Source organism: Chaetura pelagica, unplaced genomic scaffold (assembly GCF_000747805.2).
Source record: "Chaetura pelagica isolate M959 unplaced genomic scaffold, ChaPel_1.0 scaffold356, whole genome shotgun sequence".
NCBI classification, from domain to species: Eukaryota; Metazoa; Chordata; class Aves; order Apodiformes; family Apodidae; genus Chaetura; species Chaetura pelagica.
This window is the reverse complement of record NW_009953964.1, coordinates 8,387,775-8,411,721: the sequence shown is the minus strand read 5'-3', so window position 1 is coordinate 8,411,721 and position 23,947 is coordinate 8,387,775. Positions and strand designations below refer to the sequence as shown.

The following is a 23,947-nucleotide window of genomic DNA, read 5'->3' as shown; positions in this document are numbered from 1 at the left end:
TAACTGCTAATGGCTACATACCTGCATTTAACAAAATCCTTAAGAACAATTTATTAATTTTTAGCTCAAATGTCTTTGGACATTTTGGCTATGGAGTATGAAAAGGATCTACCCTAATAATTTTTATTAGTTGCTTGGATGATGGACCAGAAAGTACGTTTCCCAATGTGGTTGAACCCCAGTCATTAAGAAAAAACAAACAAACCACAATTGCATGCAGGCAAAGTAAAGAATTGCTGTATAGGGATTATTGCTTCAGGAGAGCTCAGAGTATGTCACTGTGGACCCCCAAACTGATGAGCGGCCAACAAGATGACATGGTGTTCATGGAGGTTGTAGGCAACCTCAGAGGGAAACAACAAAACTAGTACTACTAGTATTAGTCTGTGATCCCCTGTACTCAGTAAACGCTGCAGCTTTACTGAAGAAGGGAGGTAACCTGGAGAATCTGGAGGGAACAGTACTAGCACATTTAAGACTGTTTCAGAGCAGCTGCTTCCAACAGAGTTATGACCTCTTGCTCCCAGGCTTAAAGGTGTCCGGACGGGTAGAGAGTTCCCTTGATATTGGAACCAACATTTCAAAATCTGTATGCACGGGTGCATGATGTGGAGGGATTTACAAACTCATAAGGCCAGTTGTGGTCCTGATTTAGTAAGATACTGAAGGTTCTGCTTAACTTTTTCTCTGACAGGTTATAAGCAGGTGCTAAAAGCTCTCTCCTGAACAAATTGCTTTTCTGAATCCACACCCAATCAAACATATCCTTGTGTTAGAAAAAATAAAAATAAAAATGTATGCAGTGGCACATATTCTCTGAAGGAGGAGGGGAATATGTGTTAAGATATTTTTAAATGTCTATTTTTGTAAATGCTTTATCTTAATGGAGATTGCTTTGTACAGCAATGTACTCTGCTTTCTCTCCACCATCCCTTTCCCCAGTGTATTTACTATGAAAGAGTTTTGCCTTGGGCAATAGTCTGCACTGCAGTGGTGTTATCATATACAGAAAACTTCTCTAACATCATCCTCAAGTGTAATATGTGGGCAGAGGGTGGAAATCTAGAGGTAAGCCTTTAAAAAGTTGTCTCTAAAATAATTATTTTTAAACATTCCTTGAGCTTTTACATAAAGATGGCAAAATAGACATTCCAGCATTTTGTATGAGCATTGGATTTATGCTCTGTAATAAATGTATCCATAGGGCACTGCGTTGTTGTAATGATAAGTGAATTATAGTAAAATTAGGAGAATTAGTAATGACCCAGCTGGAATAATTTAGCACTGTGATAGCTAAACTCTAACCTAACACTCAGTGGATTCACAGAACTATTTATAAAGCACATTGAATGCAAGATTCTGTGGGGAATTTTCTATAGAAAACAATGTGAAAACCTAATCATAAACAAATGCCATAGCATACAATTAAGAGGATTAAATGGCTTGAAATTTATGTCTAAGACGTTTTCATTGATTGTTACTAAAAATACCACATGCTAGTTGTCTGTCATGCAGTATTATCCTTGTTTACCAGGACTGCCTCATACCAGGTCTTTATCTACAAGGTTTGCTGCTTCATGCCAGACCTGATCTGGGTTTTGCAGGCTGATGGTTGGTGCCAAACCATTAATGCCTTAATAATAGTGTGGGAGAGGCCAGGTTCAGCAAACACTGGGCTGAAACTAAAAACACAAGACTACTGGATTTTATTAAAATTTCTTTCTTTTAAATAGTGGTTTGTTTGTTGTGTTGTGGTTTTTCTTTTTTTGTTTGATTGGTTCTTTGTGGTTTGTGGGTTTTTTTTTAAAACAAAAGGCTTGGTTTTTAGTTTGAAATAAGTTTTTTTTCTAAGAGATATTTCTTACATTATAGTTTTTTAAAAAATTGAATTTTCAATGAAGCATTACACAAGTGAATTTTGTATTGACTAATTCAATAGCTTTCTGAATAATTAATATTTCTGAGACTTTGGCTTTTGGTCTAATTATATTTTATTTTTTTAACTAACAAAGTTTTACAAATAGAATAATCTCCTCCTCTTCCCTACTTAGAGGTTCCTTGCTATTATCTTGTTGGACTGGGCTTTGTTGGGAGGAAGAAGCTGCAAATGGAATTCAGACAAGTCAAACATTTCTGAGGCAAAGCTGTAGAAGTGATGTCATTGTATTTGTGGCCACATAGATGGCTTTCCAATCTGTTCAGGCTGTCAGTAAATGCCCAGGGAGAAGTGGGTTGCACCAAAGTCCTAGATACGCAATAATGCAAAGCAATACATGGTTGTTTCCATAACTGTTTAGTGTAAAGTTGATGTAGCCAGGAGCACAATGAGGCAGTAGGATGAACTCTGCAATGCTTTCAATACTGATTTATTTATATATATATATAAAAATATAAATAAAAAACATTTCTTGCAGTAATGACAGCAGCCTTTGGATCAGGTTTTACTGGAAAGGATGCAAGGTATGTGACCTTGCAGGAGGATGAAGAGAAACTCTGTGCAAGTGGCCATGTGAAAATCTGCACATGGAGATGGGGGATACAACAACATTCACCCCCATTGTGTCCGGCTTGTGGATACGGAGCTGACTGCAGCAACCTGAGTTTCAACCTGATTTAACATGCTCACCTGAAATATCACCCCTTGTTATTTTTGGGTGGGTTGAATTAAACTGTCAAAAAATGTGTCACAGTTGGGATTTGGGTTCTGGCTCTTTTCACTTCTGTCTCATTCCCCTGCAATGCTGTGGGTTTCTTTTTTATTCAGAAGACAGTGGTGCTGAGAGGTGTGAGCATGGCTATTCTGGTGGTATAAGGATTAATGTCCTGCATCCTGTTATAAAAGGCAAATATTGGATGAACTTGTGGTCCTTACTCAGGTCTGTTTCACTGTGGTAGGAGCTAATGCATGGACAAAGAAACCTTAGATTCTTCATTAGAAGTACAGATGTTGGGGTTTTTCCTTTATCAGTTTTGTCATAAAAAAATCAACTGCATGTCTTGAATCCAACCTTTCGGGCAGTGTGAGAAGTTGATAGTTTAAGACAGATGATTTTTCCCTGATACGGAGGTTTGCATGTTCCACCTCGCTGGCTGTGCTGCCAAGCTGCACACAGCAGCAGAGGAGATGCAGGGAAAGATTAAGGGCAGCAAAGCTTTAATCTGTGATTCTCAGGTAAGGTAAGATGCCAAATCCACTGACCTATTGCCTTTCTTTCTTGAACATTTCTGTCCTTTTCCTTGATATACAATTATACCATAGTTGAGAGTTTAGGCTGTACTTTAGACCTAAACATCCTGTTTGAGGACACCTGTAAAAATAAATATGGAACATAGTACTCACAGTCTCTGAGACTGCTGGGTCAGGACTGGCCCTTTTATTCTGTTTGCCTTGTGTGCTCTGCAGACCAGTTATTAGTAGCTCTCAAAGAGGACTTTAATAGAAACACAAGCAAAAATGAAGATCATGTCAGTCTATTCTGCCTCATGCTGATAGCCACGCTGCTGCAGCTTTTTAGTAATGCAATCACCCTCTGGGAAAGTCACATACTTTAAGCACATAAGCAGGAAGAGAAGGTATCTGCTTTGTGTTGGAGTTGAAAGGGATTGCCAAATGGAATTAGAGTTTCTGTCTAGACAGCAATCAAAATTAGCCTTTCATCAAACATTAGGTAACACTCAAATTCTTCTGTAAGCATTAGTATATGCATAAATAAATATTGAATATATTTGTGATCTTGCATATGGAAATGAAGCTAAAATACTAGTGGTGATGGAGACTCCTTGCTACTAGGTATTGTTTCCTAACAGCCCTTTTTTTCTGGCTGTGAGTTGGATTATTCTGAGCTAGTGTGATTCCCTTTTTGGCTGATTTAACCCAGCGTAGCCGTCCATTCAGTCAGCATTCAAATGACCAGGTGAGGTGCAATCTTCAGAAATTACTACAGACCAGTGAAAGTCCATCACACTTCCTAAAGGGTTTTAGGTACAGAACAGTAAAAGAGCTTGATCTGCATCATAACAGGCGTCTTTACAAAGGATCAATAAAATCTTGTGAAAATATTATATGTAACAGACTATAAATGAAGAAATGAACATCAGAACAATCCATTAAACACATACAACCTGCTGAGAGATACAGCAATATCATTCCTGTATAAATCAGTTAATAAAGTCATTTTTGATTTTTTGACAGGCTTACGAAGCAAATTAGCTTGGAAATAAATATTCAGCTTAATGGCCAAGTAAATAATTAATGTTATTGCCTTTGTAAATTTAGCTTTTCAGTTATAAATTAACATAATTAAAAGAGTTATGTTTCAGTGCACATTTTACCAGCCAAATCTAAATCAAGCAATTAAACTGTAGGTTTTCCACATCAAATGAGTTGAGTTTATAATGATACGAACTGTAGACATAAATTTGTTTTTCATGGCTGGATTAATTACAAAAACATGAAAGAAAATACTCTACAGTAGATGTAATCAAGTATATTATTTGAATAACCATTAATATATACTTTAACTACTTTTTGTCATCCTTCCACAGTGAAATAGAAAGAAAAAAGCATACTTCCCATCAGCCTCTGCCACTGGGATAATTGCCTGTGTGTAGTTGTAATGACCCCTGTAAAATAGTTATTGCTGGGTAGTTGTTGTCACATCTCTTTGTGGGTTTGATTGCAAAACCACAATTGGGTATGGATCTGAAAAGATACAAATTGCTCTGTAGTCATCAACTTAAAAACCTCAAGGCTGACTTACACTAGCTGAGAATTTGATCATGTTTTTTCAGCCTCCTACTTTGTGCATCAAATTTTTTTTGTGATGTGCATGTGCTATCTTTTTTTTTTTTTTTTTTTTTAAATTGAGAATTTCAAAGAGCATTTTGGTTTCTACAAATGGCGCCAGCTGGTGACTTTTAAAGATACTACTTTTCGTTGGAAAGGGAAAGAATGTAGAAATTACTCTAATGTGCACATGTAGATACTCACACACATGAGAACTTGAAGTCTGAAAACTAATCTCTAGTCAAAGAAGTTGTGAAAGCCCCCAGTGAAAACCCAGAGCTACAGACACTTCAGGTCTTGAAGCCTTCAGGGATTATCATTTATCATGGGCTGAGCAGTCTGTCTATAGCTCTTAAAAATGTTTCTAAGAGCAGCATTTTACAAACTGCCAAAGGTTTGCAGATTTGTAATGAGAAGAGTTTCTTGATGCACAGGCTTGCCCACATCCAAACTTGTTCATTGACATTTCTACAAGATTTCATAGTCGTTCCATGTCTCAGAACCCAGTGGGCACATTTATCACTGGCAAAAGCCAACTGAAGTCAGTGAAGTTACACAAGAGATAAATTCAGGTCAATGAACTTGATTTTAGTGGTGTTCAAAATGTTTGCAGTGCTATACAGATAGATAGCTGGAGGCCTTTTTGCATTATCCAATTGTTTAAGGGTGAGTGGACTGAAAAAAGTTACCCTTGAGATGAATTTGTGCTAATTGACTTATATACATGCAGAACTGCAGGACTCTTGATGATATTGTTATTTGGGGGTTTAGAAGGACTTTAAAAATAGGCAAAGCACACTAAGCTCCTATGCATGGTTTCTATGGGATAGTATTTCCAAAGAGATTTTAATGGAACACAATCAGTTGCTGGCATGATGAACTGTCGGTGGAAGAGAAGGGATCCAACCACCTGATGGCATAGGCAGTGTTCTGCTAAACACTGCTAACTCTAGATGTCAACATGTGTCTGTAGAAGATGAAAATGTTAACCAGTGGTGAGACCAGTTTCAAATGCTGCCCTTTTATGAATAGTTTGAATCTACACATCATTATTATACTTTGGCCATGTCTAGATTTCAGAATGCTGCCCTTTTATGAATAGTTTGAATCTATATTATACTTTGGCCATGTCTAGATTTCAATGGGGTTCAGGTTGTGTGGCTTCTTTTGAGGACAGTGGCTGAAGTAGTCTTTTCATCTCATGCAAAGCTCTGCCTGGACTCAGTGACATGTTTCTGGCTGGGGTCTACTAAGCATGAACTTCCAACAGAGTCAGGAGTCTTGAGCTGTGCTGAAGAGAATTCAGCATATTTTGTAACAAGGTTGTTCTAAAACCCTTATATCTGATAGTCTACTTTTAGCTGCTTTGGTTTCCAGCACAAATCAGACAGTTGCTCTGAGACTGCTGAGCACCAAGTGGGATTGAAGGCAGTTCAGGTACTTGCTGTTCAGGCTGGCTCTGCCGTGGAGCCTGCTGGGTGCTGTGTTTCTGCTCCATTTGTTAGTGTTTAAAGCATGCCAAGGAAGCCAGCCTTTACGAACTGAAGCAGTGTGAAACTGCCTTCTTTTATGGGTGGATGAGAGTGTTTCAGATAGTTTGGTGACTTGTTGGAAAAGTCCATCTTCTTACTCAGAGCAGACAACGGGAGGTGTTTACATAGGTGAGCTCAAGATCTGTTGGTGGCAGAGCTGCCTTCTGTGTCAATCCTGGATTGCTCATTGCTTAGCACTCACTACTGATGGATTTCTGTAGTTCAGCATGTAAGGCTGACCTGGTCCAGAAAACACAGAGTGGAGCAGTGTCTGTGCTTGGAAAGGGGTGAGGACATTAAGGGAATTTGGCTTTGCAATCACAAATTGCAATTGATTGCTGCGTACCAAAAGGCCAACTTCTGGGACTTGCAAGGACTCCTGGGTTTCCATGTGGTCCTTTTAAACTTTTCATCAGCTTTCTCCAGACTCCTGACACCTAGAAACATCTGGCACCCTCCTGCAACCCCATATCTGCTCGGGCTGCTTCTTGGCTCTCCGAGTGCATTCACCCAGCCTTCAGTGTTCTCATAAGTAGATGCAGGCTACTTTTGTGTCCTCCCTGAGGCTCTGCCAGACCTCTGCATCCCCTCTTCTCTATTCTCCTTGTTCTGTCCTTTTGTACCAGTGGCTGAAATCAAAACACTTAAAGGCTGTAGAGATTTACCAGGCTTGTATGCTCATATCCAGGTCAAGTTGGGGTTATTTTTCTTCAAATATACCATCCACCTAGGAAAAGTTACATTTCAGAAGTTAGGCTGGTGCTTTTCAAGTGTCAGTGTATGTTATATACTTTTCAAGCTAACTTATCAGGTCTACCTTTGTGTGTCATTTATGAACTCAGTTGACTCTTACATTTCTCCTGAGTTGTAATTGTGTAAAACTACACCAATGGGTAGGACTTCAGACTGACAACACATAGGATACCACTAATGCATCTGCCAAAACTTTTCAGAGTTAGAAAAGTGATTAGAAACAATTATTTCTACAAATATAACTAAACTTGGCTTCAAGCACTGAAGGAAAATCACATTTTAGACTCCCAGGAAGTGCATCAGAGTTTGACACTGTGTGTGCCTTTTAACATCAAAACAGAATAACAATCTGAATTTGTAGTGGAAAATGCTGCTTAGATTATGGGTTGACAAATGACTGACAGCCACGTGTCCTCCAGGTGCCGCAGAATCCAATATACTTGTATTTTCTCTAACATTTGGTATACCAGCTTATCCCAATATGTTCCACAGAGATAAACAATAAAGTTAGAGTTAAATAAAAGACTTTAGAGATAAACAACCTTAGCAAAGGGCGAAAGGTTTGCTTAGCAATGACATTTAACAGTAGATGGAGACGTGCATTTACTTAATCATTTTCTAACAGAAAGCGGGTTAGAAATGGCAGTAACACAAAGCAGTGTCTGTGAAGAGTGACAGATTAGGGCAGCAAAGACAGTTGTTTCTTATGACCAACCTTAATGGAAGCCAGTAAGAAATCTCACCAGTTCCAGCAACAAGAGGGAGGCCAGTGCCAGAACTGTTGGGAAATTTCAACTGAAGTTTTCAAAATAGGAAGTCCTTGAACCAAAATAAAATCACTATTTTTTTAAGAGAAAAAAAAAAAAAAAAAAAAAAAGAGACCAAAAGAAGGTGCAAGACTGTCTGAAGGAGATAGAGAGAAGTCAATTTTGGGTGGCAAAATACAAATGCACTGAGTTCAACTGAGATTAAAGTTAATAGTGGTCATGTTAATACCTCTGATACAGAGAGAGAAGTACAGTATGTTTTTAAAAAGCTTATGCTTTCATGTCCTGATCCTGTAATACGATCCACTTATGTGCTATCAGCTGAGGTAAGGAGATCCAAACGGATTTGAACCTTCTAGTAATAAACAGCTTCCTTCATCCTGAAATGTACCTGAATTAGATAATACAGAAAATATTTCCCAAAAAAAATCTTAGTTCAGTGACATGTGTAGCAGTTTATCTTGGAATGAATAAAAAAATAATGTTTTTTCCCCCCTTAACATAAAATATTCTTCATTCTAGCATGCATTGACAAATTCAAGGCTCACATTTTAACTGATGATGACTGAAATGATTGTTTCCTAATTATTTTCCCATTTTAAGATAGAGTAAGAGGGAATCCAGTTAGATACTGTCATATCAGCAATGGATGTGTCACACAGCTGCCTCTGATATTAACTGTACAGCTCTTGTTGGAAAAACTGGGTTTATTTCATTACCAAATTATTTTGAAGATCTGACCAGTTAAGTGCAAACTGCTTGATACTCATTCTCTCCTACATGCAGAAACTCAGTTGAGCAATGTTGTGGTTTTTTTCCCCCCATAAATGTGCTTAAGGCCCTTTGGAGACTTTATTTGACAAGGCCACAGGCTTTGCTGTAACTTTATCATTGCTTTTAATTGAATTTACAGACAATAATCTCATGGAACAGATTCAGTATAAGGGCAAATGTAAATGTCTAAATCTAAAGAGCCTGAGAGATCTTACTTTCTAGTCTATTAGTAGATGGATATAATAGAAATATAATATATACTATATTACAGATAATATTAGATGTAATAATATATATAATAGTAGATGTAATAATAGGGGAAAAAAAAATATTGTATAATGCAATGTTAGCAGCTAGACAATTAGACGCTAGGCCACAACCTAATGCTTTTGAACTTGAGAAGCACTCTTCATTAATCAAAGTACTTTTCTTCAGTGTGCATGTTTTATTTCACATTGGAAGTATTTCCACTGTGTTTTTTTTTATTCCACTTTCAGAAATTGTTCACTCAGGTGCAGCAACAGCAAGACCTGTGCAATGTCTTAGTGTTTTCTAACCCAGCAAGGTGTTAATCATACTTTTGAATCTCATAATGTAACATTAATTTTGTTGTGATGGGAATAGTTCATACAACAAGCATGGTTAAACACTGCTCTTAGTTTTGTTTTTCCCTGGATACCCTTAGTTTGTACTTGGATGACAAAAACCAGTGCTGATGTTGAGCAACATCATAGTGTTCCATTATATTAATCTCAGTCAATATATTCTTCATTTTAGTATTGCCTGCACTCTTTAATCGAGTTAATTTCCTGAGGAACTCCATCACACCACCAGCCTCCAACAAATTTCCTTCTTGCGGACGTTATCACTTGAATTGCAGTTCTGCTGTTTCACTATTTGTTTTGTTGGCAGGGAATGAAAAAAGGCCTCAAAACAGCTGAGTGCCAGGAGTGCTGGCGACTACTGTTTTATTTATGTTTTGTACTGAGCAATCATGAATGACAAACTATGTCTGGGACACAGTCATGGGCAATGCTCTAAGTGTTCTAGCTGGAAAGGTGCCAAGGTTGCATTGCTACCAATTTTTTACCATTAGCCCTCTGGAAGGAGGAACTCAAAACCTCATTTTATTTACTTCTTCAGCAGTGTCACCTTTACACTAAATTAATGTGAGATCTTTACCAGAGATGGAGCTGACAGGATGAGTTGTTGGTCCTACAGCTCCTTGATGCAGCAGGAACAGAAGAACAAATCCCATGAACTGTAGAAGTGGGCTGCTCTTTGGATTTGAGTAGTGAGGAGTGAGGAATATCCTTTGAGAAAATTGAGTGCCTTTGGTGTCAGCTGAAGCTGGAATAGTGGCATTGCATTAAGCCCTGCTGTCCTGAAGCTCAGTAGAAAACAGTGAACTCAATCCTAAGGATATGGCAACATGCAGCAGCTGTTGCCTACTCAGCTGCATAAAGACTAATGTCCAAGGCTGCAATTAGAAGATATACCTGCTAATGAATTGATATAATCCCCTGCTGTGTTCAGAGGTTGCTGTGGGATCTTTTTTCTTGTGCTTACAGAGTTTGACCTTGTTAAATACTTAGCAATAAAAATGTGTTTTCCTTTCCCTGTTTCACAGCTTTTCTTCTGGCTCTACCAGTAGAGCTCCTCTGTATTAGTCAAACACGTTTATGTCAGTTTAGTTAAGAGGGAAAGAAGGAAGTTATGGGACTACACATGAACACGTTAGATATACCTGAATGTGTTGCACACACACGGAGTTTTGGTTCCTTATTGGTTACACTAGCAGTAAAAATAGAGAAATGTAATATTTAAACAAGGAGATAAAGTTTCAATTATTTTTTAGTCATCAGACTCTAAATACTTTATAATTTCTATGCTGAACTGACTTCTTCAATTGCAATTAGGTAGGTTGTAATTAATTTTTTATGAGACAAACTACTGATTTGAATATCTACTCTACCACAACACTACCTTGCAAATATTTCATTCAGCTTCTAGATACTTTTTTGCCCTATCTAAAGTTGTGACTGCTGACCATTGTTGGCATATCTAGCCACAAGGCCCAAGCTGCACCTTAAGCTGTAAGACACCCAAATACAAGGATGACCATGCTGAGTCAGATGAGGGTTCAGCTGGCTCGTGTCCTCCCACAGACAGTGATCAATAGCTGATGCCTAAAATGTGTGAGAACAAGACAGAGGTGTATAGCAAGGCTTCCTGTGAGAAAGTCACCCAGCCTCCATTGATTTGTGGTCTGGGAACATCTCAAGATGAAGTGGTATCTTCAAATTTAATATTTGATCTGATTTGTTACACTGAAGTGTATAGTTACTTTGTATAATTCATCCCTCCTAGGGAAATACTCTCTCTTTACTGGAAAAATGTCGTCTGCCTTTCTGATTAATGAGAACATCTATATGCCTGTTTTTGTGACTTGAAGACTGATCTGATATCACTTAACTGTGTTAATTTAGGAATGCACCTGAATATTTTAATCCAGGGCTCTAGAAACAGAATGTAAAAATCTGAAGTGGTGGAATAATAAAAGTAATTTGGAGTTTGTTGGCACTAACCTCCACACTTTGACCACTTACCTGTGGTCAAAGGAGACTGGGGGGAACACAATTTTACATCAAAAATCTAACTGAAATTACTTAGTTGAAACTAATTATAACTGGAATTTCTAGTACGTGGGCATTTCTAGAAGTTCAGACTTGGTTTTGTTTCAGATAGGAGCAGTGCCAGCTCCTACATCAGCTGCAGACTGAAACGGATGTGTTAGGTTTTTTTAATCAGGGATGCTGGTGTCTGTCTCACTGCAGCTGTGAGACAGTCCTGGAGCTCTGGGCTTGGGAAGTGGCTCTGACAGACCACCAAGAGCCTGGGTTTCTCCAGCCCTTCTTCCCCCTCTCTTGCTCTCCAGACCTGCCCAAACTCAAAGAGCTCTGAGGAGTATGTGTAATAGGCTCTCCAGGTTCCTTGACTGTGAGAGGGAAACTAGTTACCTGCTAGGACACTGACCAGAAAGTCAATAGTGGCTTACTGAATGTGAAAGGGTTTTCTGCAATATTGAAAGGTTTGGGCAAGAGGACTGATATACTTTTTTTTGTTTGTTTGTTTTGTTTGGTTTAGTTTGGTTTTTGTCCTGAGGAAAGTTCTGAGCCAACACAAACTGTAGCTCATGAGGGAAGATTTTCTTGCATTTTGTTAGTGGCCTTTTACCTTACTATATTGCTGACTTGGAATGGTCTCTAGTTTGCCTCCCTCCCTCTGTATTTGTGTGATGCTCATCATCAAAGCATGGAGGAGGTATCTTGCATCTTGGCTGGAGCATCTACACTGTGCTGCTCACCAGAGTCCTGGCCACAGGTTTCATTCTGTTTTGTTGCAGCGTGGGCGTTAGGGATGTTTGCAACAAGTGCTTGTATCAGAGATACAAGGGAACAATGCACAGTCATTGCATTTTGTCATGGCTAAAGCTGTTTTTCTCTCTGCACTCATGTCCGTGCCTCCTGTTACTTCCCACCCCTGTAGTGCTCTACACTTTTGGTCTGGATCAGGCAACTGCTCAGCAGCAAGGTTCTCCAGCTCTGCTGCTGTGCTCTCGTTCCCATGACGGCAGCGGTTTGGAAGGAAGTTTATTGTAGTTTTGTTTTTTTTGGTCTTTGACAGGAGCTGGAGGCGCATTCCTGTACTGTAGTTTGTGATCCACTCAGCAGTGCAGGATTTCAGACAGTACAGGAGCTCTGCGTGCAGAATACTAAGGCAATGTGTTAACTTCTTACCAAAGAGTTTTGCCTCTGATGAACATTGACAAACAATTCTAAATAGGAGCTTTCAAAATGCATCTCTTCCAACTTGAGATCAGGCTTCTGCACTCAGCTTGCAGTGATGACCTGGTCCTACTGTTGTTACTTCTACTTCTCAACTCAGCTGGTGCAATAGTTAATGCACAAAAATACTGATTTACTTGGTGGCTGTTTTGCGTTACAATTTATGAGCAGAAATGAAAAAGTAATTGTAACTGTGGTCTCAGGAGATAGAAATCCCTTAAAAGCAGTAGAATTAGATCTTGCTGCTACCTGCAGAACAAACTACTGCAGCATCAGCCATTTCTATACCCATAAGTCATTCAGCAGCCATTTCAGTTGGCAGTCTGATTTTTCATGGTTAGCCTGGAAGAGGACAGGAACTGTGAAGGTCCATTTTTGTCCTTCATTTCTGAGTTCAAGAAAGGCAGAAGGTCTGAAAACAAGTACTAAGAAATGCTGGGCTGGGCTTTGCCACCTTGACTTCTATTGTGGGTATCTCACAAGCTGTTCCACTTATGGAGCCTTTAGGTGTGATATGTAACAGAAACCATTTAAAGTCCAGTGGAGTAATTAGTGCTAAATCAAGTGAATATATTTGGTTGTTGTGATCTATGTGGCCATGCTTGCTATGTGGACTTTTGTTAAAAATAAAATCTATTTAAAACCCCCCAAAAAAAAAAAAAAAAAAAACACAGTATGGTGCTAAGTTGCAGTATAGACAGTTTTGCACAATGATTACTGAAATCTTCCTTCTTGCAAGCCCAAAAGCTAATGGGAACCTGTTTATGAGTTCAGGATTATTTTTGTGAAGATGTAATGGGATTTTGTGGTATTTCAGGCTGCCACAGGCTTTTTCTTGTGTAGGAGACATCTAAGGAATAAATCTGTCTGGTTTTATTTATTATTTTTTGTCTTTGCTCTTTTGCACTCTAGGCAAAGTTGGAATACATTTACAGCTGCTGTGTTGAGTCAATGTTAGAAAAGTGTCTCTGAGCCTGGTTTAAGGCCACAAACCACATGATGTCTGTGTATCCAACCTAAGGAGATCAGATCCTGGTCTTTGCTTGGTCCTCGCCTGCTTTGGTCTACTCTGCCATGTTGATCTTTGCAGGCTGTTTTGTCCCGATGGAGGAAGGATGGTCCTTTGAGTGTTTTCCCATATTCTGGAGATTAGGAATTATTCATGCCATGACAGTGATGAATGTTTGGACTTTTTGGTGCTTCTTTAGGGTTTTTGGTTGCTGCCAGGCTGTGGCCTCCATCACTCTCTTCTCACCTGAGTGTCCACAGGGATGCTCCCACATCCGTGCTCAGTGCTGGGGTCTGCACTCTCAGAAACACCAGCAGTGACAATGAGCTAGAAAACATAGTTATACCAAACACCAGCCTCTCAGAAAACCACAGACCATTTGCTTGTCTCTGATAATTGCTTTGTAGGCTGAACTTCGGAACCCATTGCTATGTGTTGGGCTGACAATCACTGTTTCCCATTGAATTCCTTGAATGAGAACCATTTTAGTAGTGTGAAGTATTAAGACTGAGACTGTCTCTGCTTTTAATATGAAAGTCCTGTTATTCTGCAGAAATGTCATAATGAATTAAAATATTCCCTATAGAGAAGTGTATTACTTATTACAATATCAGACTGGAATAAAAAGCAGTTGGGCTGGCATTCATTTCCTGGTGTAGGGCACTATTAAAGTACTATAAAGCAGGAATAGCTTTGCACCACAGTTCTTGAATTCAAAGCTTGCCCTGCAAAGGTGCCACACATGACAGATTGTCACAGACTGTTTGTCCTGCCTTGACATTTCATTCCTATCCAGTGTTGTCTTATGCTGTGTTCTGAATCTGCCAAACAACTGAACCTAGAATTTAATGCCACACCTTCTTATCTTTTCTTTCTCTGAACAGCATCTCTTGCAGCTGAGGCTCTGAAATACTGGAGAACACTGCATCTTCCTCAGGGACACAGACAAAGAGGAGCTGGAGCCTCTGGGGAGTTTGGAAAGGAATTGCAGTCAGTGATCGCCTGAGGAACTTACCTTCACACCAATGTTGCTCTGAAACGAGTTATGTCCAACATTCAGGTTTGGTAAGGTATGTTGTTTTCCCCCTGCTTGTGTATTTTGCTCTTTTCTGAATATCTACATATGGATAAATTGGAATAATTAACAGCCTTCTTGTTTCTTGCTGCATATGTAGCTGCCTCTGTAAATAACATTTACTCTCCCAAAATTTGGAGGTTGTTCATCAAGAGTGAAGTGTTTTTCAACTCCTGGGCTTGAGGGGGCACTTGTTTATATCAAGTGCTTTGTTGAACAAAATGCTTGCTGATGGTTGTGTTTTGCTCTTGTTGATGTATGCTTGGTAATAGGCATCCACATTTTCAAAGCCCCACTCGTTGTGTTTCACTGATGTCTGCAGTTCAGAGGGTCAGAGATGGGTAAAAAAAAAAAAAGAGCCAATTTGTAATGTAGCCCTGTGCCTTCCTTTGTGCTTTGTATATTCTTGTTTTTTGCCAGGGATGGAAATAATACCAGTTTCTTGCATGTGTGTGTCCCCTTTGTTGTGTAGCACAGAGGTTCTGATATCCCTACAAACATTGTCTTGCTTGTGCTGTGACTGTAGCAAGGTGATGTGCAACATCTATTTTAACAAGAAGTTGAGTGCCAGAACTTGAGGAATATGTTGTGGACAAAGCGTGTGCTGTAGAAGCATTTAGGGTAATACAGCCTCTGACATTGTGGCTTCTTTTATCTAGGCCAAGTTTTTTTTCTGTTATGGCCAAGTTTGCTGATTAAAAAAAACCCAAAATTTCAAGTGTTATTTCCCAGATCCCAATAGAATGATATCAGATGATGCTACCCTTTTTCATTTAACACATGCCTATTTGACTTCTCTTATATGACTGAACCAGCAGTATAGTCTTGTTGAGGAAACTACAGCAGCAATATAACACCTGTACCTGGTGTTAGTGAAGGGGAGAGAAAAAAATAATTATATAAAAAGAAGTCAAGACTTTTAACAAAGTCTCTAAGAAAACATGGAGCATTTAGGTGAGTGTGTATTGATTATTCTACTTTTGATATGATTGCAGAGTGTTATCTCTGGAAACTGTAGACTCAAACTCAGGCTTCAGCAGAGCTCTGCTGGTCCAGAGCCTGCCCGTCTCCAGCAACTGCATAAAAGGTTGTTGGAAAAAGCTAAATTAGGTGCTTAACTTTTAAATGTTGCAGTTCAAGAAAGGCCTGTTCTGACCACAGCATATGCTGTTAATTTGTACAGGCATTTCAAGAAAACAACACTGGTATCAAAGAGGAGAGGTGCCCATCATTAACACCATGGCTGCACTTTCTGTGTTTGTCTTCTCCAGGAGCACCTGGTTTCTAGAAAAGGAGGTTGTTAAACAATATTGATGCTTCTATTATGGCTGAGCAGCTGAGTCTGCAGGGCAAAGCATGAGATTTGGATATGGATCAGTTTGATGCCTGATCAGCTGGATCACTGCTTCAATCTAAGCCAGTTTCCTCCATGTGTCTGGCTTTCCCAAATAAAGAGGTTTTTAGTTAAGTGATGACAGTAACACCGAATGACATCCACATTTGCTTCATATCTCTGCTGGAAATGGCAACTTAAATCCAAATATTATTATGTGAACTCATTCCTCTTTGCAGCAGAATGTTGTTTGCTCTTGAGAGAGAAGCAGATTTCCTTTAAGCAGCATTTGCACAATTGTGGTGATGGCAATCTTGTGTGAGGAATTATTTTAAACAGACCTGTAGATAACATGCAGAGTAATATTTTTTTCTTAAATTGCTCATTTATTAGATGAGTAGAATCTGGTTAGTCAAATGCTCTGTTCTGCTGAAAAAGCACATTTAATTTAATAGATATACAAGAGAAAAATTTTAAGTAGCCATTAAACATAGTTAATAAATTTTATCTTGCAAATAGAATTGGAAAAAAAACCTGTTCTTTTAATGTGTTCTATGGATTTGGTAGCAATTAATTGTCTTAATTACATGGACATAAATCTTCAATGCAATTCACCTTTTTCCGATGAATTGCTTTGGAACCTTTCCCTTTCTTTTGTTTAGGCTGTAATGTTGTTTGTCTTTTTAAAAAGTTGAATCTCAACATTTTTTGCCATTCCCAAAATTTCTGTGAATCTGTTCAAGTTGCCAAAATCTCCTTTCTTTCCAGGACAGTGCAGAAATAAGGTTGCAGCTCTGACGGTCTGATGCAAGTGAAGCAGAAAGCTGGCATATTCACACCTTGCTTGACTGATAGCAGAGCAGTTGGCATATGTCCTTCCCTCACTCCCTATATTATATAATCTGATAAAAAGTTATCTCTCTCTTCAAATCTGTCCTGCTTTGTATGTGATTTAATCTCTGAAATCAGAATCAAACACTGATTTTATGTGCCTGTGGGTTTGGATGTCCAAATAAGAGCTTGATCCAACTCTCCAATGACTTGATGAGGGATGCAGGTCTACTGGCTGCAGGTGAAAATGTGTCAGTGAAATTGTCCTCCATTACTGAAGGGAAACTTCTGTTGAGACATCACAGGATGTCTGAATTCCCAAAGTTAAATTCAAAACTTTACATTGAATAAACTCTTTGTTCGTTTTGACTGAATTCTGCACACCAAACAGGAAAACAGGACAGCACACGGGATCAATTTTATGTAAGTTTTCAATCAATGAGTGTGCTGAGCTTGTTTGTATAAGTAATATTTATGCAAATGTTTTCTAGTGTTTCTTTGAACTGTTTCCCGGGTGAGGAAATAAAACGGCTATTATATTGCAAGATCAGCAGACTGACTGGTAATGTATCAATTTCCTTGATGACACCACTTCTGCAACCCTACTCACTCAAATTCTCTCGACAGGGCTTTTATTGAATCCATCAACCTGACACACAGCACCATTTCTGATAACAAATATCTTGGTGTACAATGAATTAAAAAGCTGATATCAGCAGCAGAACTGAGTTGAATTCCTGGGGGGGGGGAAAGCCCCAAAAAACCCAAACCAAACCAAAAAATCCCACCAAAACAAAAATAAAACCAAAAAACCCAAACCAAACAGAAACTCCAAAACTAACATGAGATTCTTAAGATATCAGTCACAGAGCAGTAATATAATAGTCCTTTGCCTATACTCTTGAAGTACAGAGAAGTTAATGAGTCTGCCCAACGTCATACCAATGGGCTTGCTCCTGGGCTGTCAGCCTGTGGCTCTGCCTTCTGGTCTCTCATGTTTGTAGTGTTGCTTCAGAGATCTTGGACTAGTGGTTTATTTTCTTCTGGAGACCTTTCTCATGTGAGGACCAGTGACCTCATTGTAATTACTTTGCACTCTAGTCTGTGTGAAATTTGGATACTGATGTTTGGAAAAAGCTAACCAAGGTCTGAATGGAGTACAGCTGCTTTCTTTCAGAATATGAAGCAGTTTGGAGCCCTTTGTCCTCTGCAGAGCTGCTGCTTGGTAGCCTGTGAGCCATGTCTTGGGCAGAGACCAGCTGGTGTGGAGAAAGGCATGTCTTTCTTTGGGCTTCAGAAGTTTTGAAAGTACCTGGCTCAAAGCCTTCTTCTGAGAACACCTTTCTATATCTGCTTGCAGCCTTCTGTCTAACTCATTGTCAGCATCCTGCTTTTCTATCCCCTTCATTTTTGCATCTCTTAGATGAAAAGCAGCTTCAGGGAGGGCTGCCTTTGCACTGGCACTGCTCTCACTGCTCCCAGGCTTGCTTATCTCTTATTTTTGGCTAGCACGCAATATGAAGTATTAGCTGTTAATAATCATGGGGTTTTTTTCTGTGGCATGTCTGCTCTTTGGATAAGTATCCACTGACAGTTTGCAGCCTGGCAGAGAGGAAGAGGTGGGTGGCCAACAGTTGATGTAAAATATTAATTACAAACTACCATCCTCCTGCCACATGGTTAAGGCAGTTGTGCTTTCCAAGCTTTACATCCAGCATCACAGAAAAAAGGAGGAGAATACTGCATTTCCTTTCTCCAGTAGTGGGAATTTTGTCAGAACAAAGCTTAATAGAGAATGTCACTGTTGGGACAGATCACTCAGGATGGTCTAGAGCCTCTACTGCTCTGTCTGCAACAGTGACACCTCCCACACAGTAATTTTTACCTTTCCGTGAACAAATGATAGCTTATTTGTGTGTCCTAGTTGATAAAGGCCTGTGTATGTGATGGGAACTCATCCATGTCCCATATGCTCTCAGGGAGCAAAGTTTTGTGTTTCTTTACAGTTGTGACTTGATTATGTTTAGGTACAGATGAGCTACAGCTTGTTTTATTTTCATCCTTCAGGATGACATTTATTTCATAATGATCTACAAAAACTGGCCTGCAATGTAGAGGGGTGAGAGTTTGACAAGCACCATGTAGCCCTGGAAATGTAATTACCTAAAGGAGCAATTCTGTCTCTGTACAACCTCTGTCTTAAGGATCACAGAAATAATTGCTGGAAGCCCGACACTGTGTGTACTTCAGGAGCTGTTCGGGTCTCATAATTGCATGCTGGGTCCTGCTAGCTCAAGTTGAGCATTGCAGAACCAGAGCAGCACAATCTAAGTGCCAAAGATACCTTTAGATAGTTCCATAGAATACATGAAAAAGCCTGAAAGTGTTAGGATTTTTAAAAGCCCTAACAATTTTGTAAGTGATGATTTGGGGCTTAATTAAAGAAATTAACATCTGTTGTAACTTTCCTCAATTAAGCGTTTGCTTAGTCTAAAGGATGTTGAAGTGTGCAGTGGAAAAAGTCTGGCAAGGCCTCAACAGGAACTGGTGTGAAATGTCACAGAGATACTTTGCTATATTAAAGGTGTCACATTACACCAGAAAAATCCTAAAGGTGGTTCAGGTTTTCAGTTAAGATGCCAGAAGTCTCCACTTTCCACATTTTTATAATGAAAAATGTTCACAGCTCCTGATTAATTTGATGGTTAACTCTGAGTGGTGATGCTCTAAGAAATACCAGGGATTTTGTAAAGGGCCAAATTGCTGCCTCGTGGAAGTCAGAGTCAAATCATGATATTGAGGCTTCCAGTTTCCTCTTCCTCAGCTTTACCTACTGATAGACACAAACCTCTTTCTAGTGCTGTCAGGCTGAGTTTTTGCACCCAGGAGCCTGTATTTGGAAGCACAAACCTGTTGCACAAGTTCTTTAGATGTGCTGCAAATAATTATTGGATATGTTTAATGAAGGGAAGCTGAAACATACTGAAAACATTTGGAGATATGAGAGAAAGAATGTGTGCAGCCAAACATTAGCTGTGAATGGAGAGTTCACACTGGCATATTTTAATGGGAGCTTTCCAGATTGTGGTTTCTAGAGAAAAATGGCAAAAACTAGAAAGGCAGGATATCAGGAAGTGAATGGGAGGAGAAACAGCTGCCTTTTGTGTCTGGGAGAGCAGCATTTCTATTGATGGGCTAATGCCTGGGGCAGTCTCTGCTTCCCAGTGACCAGGAAGGGGCAAGCAGAGATTCTGCTGGCACTGGCACCCTCTAAGCAAAGTAGCATCTTATTCCTTCACCTCAGCAAATGCTGTCTGTTGTTTTCTCCTGACTACACAGTTGATAACAGAGAGACTTTTTAAGTTTTTGGCTTTTTTTTCTCTCTACTGGAGTGGGGAAAGTAGCTTCATTTTTATCTCATCAGATAAGCTTGATGCCTTTTGACAGTAGTGGCCATATGCCTTTTCCCCCACCTCAGGAGCTGGCCCCTGATTTTTTTAAAGAGTCTCCTCCTCCTTTCTTCCCAGTGCTGTTGTGCTTTCCAGTCTTAATGTTGTCTGAGAAGGAACTGTTTAGTTTTGCATCAGATGTCGTATAAAGACTTGGGCTGGGGGACCAATCAGTTGTTGTGCACAAAGCTGTGTTGTGATGGTGCCATAACCCACACAGATGGAGAAGCTGAGAGCCAAAGCATTCAGCATAAAGACTAAAAGCAACGTGAGGCTTAGGAGGATGCCCTTACCCTGGCAGACCTTGTACCTCTGTCATGTACTGGAGACTCTCCTTCTGACCACTGATATTCTGAAGGATCTGTGCCAGAATGCCAGGGTACAGAAGATATAAATTACAAAGAGGGAATTCAGGAAGTTTTTTTACAGACCCCTTTGTGTTTTATTTGTGAAATTGGGTGGGAGAAGTGGTGCTGACTGCCACTGAAGCTGAGGGGACCTTCCAAAGCATTACTGAATTTCTGAATGAAATAAGAAGCTTTAAGTCCTTTTCTGAACTGTTATGCTGCAGCAGAGGTGCCAGCAAAACACGGAGGACTGCCATGCTGGGCCTGGGCTCACATCCCAGTCTTTGCTGGCTTCTTACTGGGGTTTTGACTGCCTCTTGGTCTCCATACCACAGTGGCCCAAGTGGTGGGTGCTCAGTTCCCATACTTGCACTGGAGTTTGCTTAGACTAGTGTGTCTTTTCTCCTTTTAGGACCACTGAAATTTGCCCTGCAATGCTCTTGAGAGAAAAGGCTGTGAAACAACAATAAAACAAGTCTGTCTCATTAGGGAGGCTTGTAGGCACCTCTGCTTGGCTCCTGAGCACTGCTAAGGGGGGTGGGCAGCCCTGCACTCTGCTCACTTTCTGTCTGGGAGGAATTTTTAGTTGTTAATGATTAATTCAAACATTTCTTGTCATGAATACAGTGTGCACAGAGTGATAAATCCATGGTGGGTTAGAGGTTGAGGTTGCTCAGTGCTGACAATTAGTTTGAGCCACAGGCTTTGCTTTCACTGGCATTTTCACACCACTAACCCAGACCTTGTCAATTAAAATCCAGACACATTTTGATAAGGGACATCTTCTTCTAATGATAATTGTAATAATATCACTTTTATTCATTTAGAACCTGTCAGGCAGGCCATGTTTCCTGGAAAATAACTGCTCAAGTTTCATATTGCTGAAATAACTAGGAAGTATGTTTCAGTTTTTTGAGCTGACATTTCATCAAAAATAACTAAAAGCGAATGAGGCCATAGCTGTTAATCTTTAAACACTTACCAACTTCAGTAGAGGTAATTAGACTTTATCTGCTAAAATAAGCAGGTTTATTAGCCTTCAGTTTGGAGGCTAATAAACATTTGATAATTGCCTGAAGTTGATGATGTGGATTTATACTATTTATTATTGGCTTTTCTAACTATTTGACAGCATCACTCCAGAGCACACCTTAGGCAGTGATCCATTCATGCAGCTCACCTGTTCATTAGATGGAGGAGGAAGGCTGAGTGTAAGGGATGATTAAGGAACTTGTCTAAGTTGCACAAGAATTCTGCAGTAGAATAAACCCCAGAAATCCTGTGACTGTTCTAGTATGTTAACCTCAGTGTTCTGTTTATGTCTTTATGTATCTGTAAATATTGTATCTAGAATCTCTGTCAGGCCACAAAAATGAGTATTTAATAGTTAGAATGGAAGTGATAGATCAGGTAGCTATTGAAAACCCATTGTGGTTTCATTTTAGCAGGACATGAAAATAACAAAGTGAAAATCATATTTAGTTTTACATGGAAAAATAATTTTAATTTCTCTGAAAAAGTGGTTCATAAGTGAAATCCTTTACATACAGCTAGGGAAGGGAAGAAAAAGCTGTATCAAGTAAGACTGTATCTAGATCTTGCAGTGTGTTCACTCTGTGCTTGTCCATTGGTAGAAAGTTCTGCACTTCTTTCTATTTAGACATTCCTTGCTTCTCTGCTACAAAGTGGATCACTGGCCTTTAGTCAGATCGCATATTTATTTTCTTTATTTGTCATCTGATTCCTTTGAAGTCTAGGTTCTTCAAAAAGTCAGCACTTATGTATTTAAAAACCTCATTAGTATTATAAACATGCTTCTTCTCTGGTCCTTCTCTGAAAGGTGTGGAAGAAGGAACTCTGATTAATTAAAAGCACCTCTAGGTGATGCCATAATATAAAGAGCAATAAGCCTGCCTTATTTCTATAGCAACTGGAATAATGCCATAAGTTGTTAGTAGTTCAAAATTCAGTGCATAGCATGGACTCTGAGTAGGAAATTCAGGCACAAAATACTGCATTGAAAAAAGGTTGAGGAATGATAACTGAGAAGTAAATGGACTTGTGCTGCTGTAAATGTATTCTGGAAGTTAATAGTTGTGCTTTTAGAAAATACAAATACTAATCCACCTCTGCCCTGGTAGGGCTCTTTTTTCCCCTTTCCAATTTGAACTGGCAAGCCTGTCATCTGAATTCTAGTGTCTATAGAAATTACACTGACAACAGCATAGCTTGAAGGCTATAAATATTATCACATATTTTTCCAGTCAGCCTTTGGCAACTGAGCTGTGTGTCTCATTGCTCTTTTTTAGGAGTGCATTTATAAACATTAGAGGTGATCAATAAAACCTGACCTACCTTTGCAAGTTAAATAGGCCTGATTTGGAATTACCAGACTTAAAAGAGATTCAGATTGGCTAACAGTGATTTAAGAGCAAGTGAGGCCCATTTGCATGCTATTTCTTTTTCCCTTTCGAGGTTTGAATTGCATTGGAAAATCTGTCGCATTGCATGTTTGAGCATGGAAGTTGCAGCTAACACTTTATTGAGCATGTCATTATGTAGAAGCTGCCTTACCTTGCAGTTCACTGTATCTTACTGAAAAGGTAATGCAATAATTAGATATGGAACATGCCTAACATTGCAGAGTTAAGTCCCCATGAACTTTGACTCTGAGCAATATTTTTCTGTCAGTTGCTTTTGGATTTCTGGGAGATGTCCAAGGAGAAAAAGAGAATGTACCATTGAAAAAAACCTATAAAATAATAATAATAAAAAATCCAAATACACTGGTTGAGAACTGAATCCTAGCTGTAAAGGTACATGTCCATGATGTTCCTGGCACAAAGATACAAAATGCTCAATGACAGGGGTTTTTGGGGGGTTTTTTGTGTTATGCAGGTGAAGTTGTTTTGAAGATTTATTCCATATAGACTTCATTGAAAATGCTAGTATATTAAAAACTGTTTGTCTTTTGAAAGGAAGACATATTTTCACAACACCCAACTCCTTAGCTGGCTGGGTCCCCACTGCCACTGGGAGTAGCTTCAGAGGGTAGCTCAGTGCTGTGATTTCTTCAAGCTGCCTGTCCCACCTGTCTGTATACACTGCACTGAGGTGCTGCAAAAGCAACCCTTTGACCACTTTCTGCTAAACTTGTTATTTAGCCCCTTTGATGACAGTGTGGAAGTGAAGGCTGGGAGGGCACCTCTCCTCCACAGTGCAGGTCTAGCTGGCCATGAGGAAGGAATGGTTTGATGCTGCACAGCAGTCTTGTATTTTTCCATCTCATGACTTTTAAGCATTTAATTTAAGAACCTGAAAGCTATGTGGAATGGTCTTGTGTCACAAGGCAGGTTTCGTTATACAAATTAAACACTTTATTGCTAAAACTTAGTCTGAAAGGTGTAGTAATAAGTAGGTCATTGAGGTAAACAGGCTGAAAT

The 23,947-nt window shown here is 39.4% G+C and overlaps 1 protein-coding gene across 1 annotated transcript in view; it reads left to right on the top strand.

The window, feature by feature from the left end:
- The first annotated feature begins 14,353 nt into the window (after positions 1-14,353).
- Positions 14,354-23,947, top strand: part of SGCD (sarcoglycan, delta (35kDa dystrophin-associated glycoprotein)) — a 195,005-nt gene continuing 185,411 nt past the window's right edge. Inside the window, exon 1 of the mRNA XM_010002006.1 lies at positions 14,354-14,539. The gene's annotated coding sequence lies outside the window, so the exon portion shown is untranslated. The remainder of the gene's footprint in view (positions 14,540-23,947) is intronic.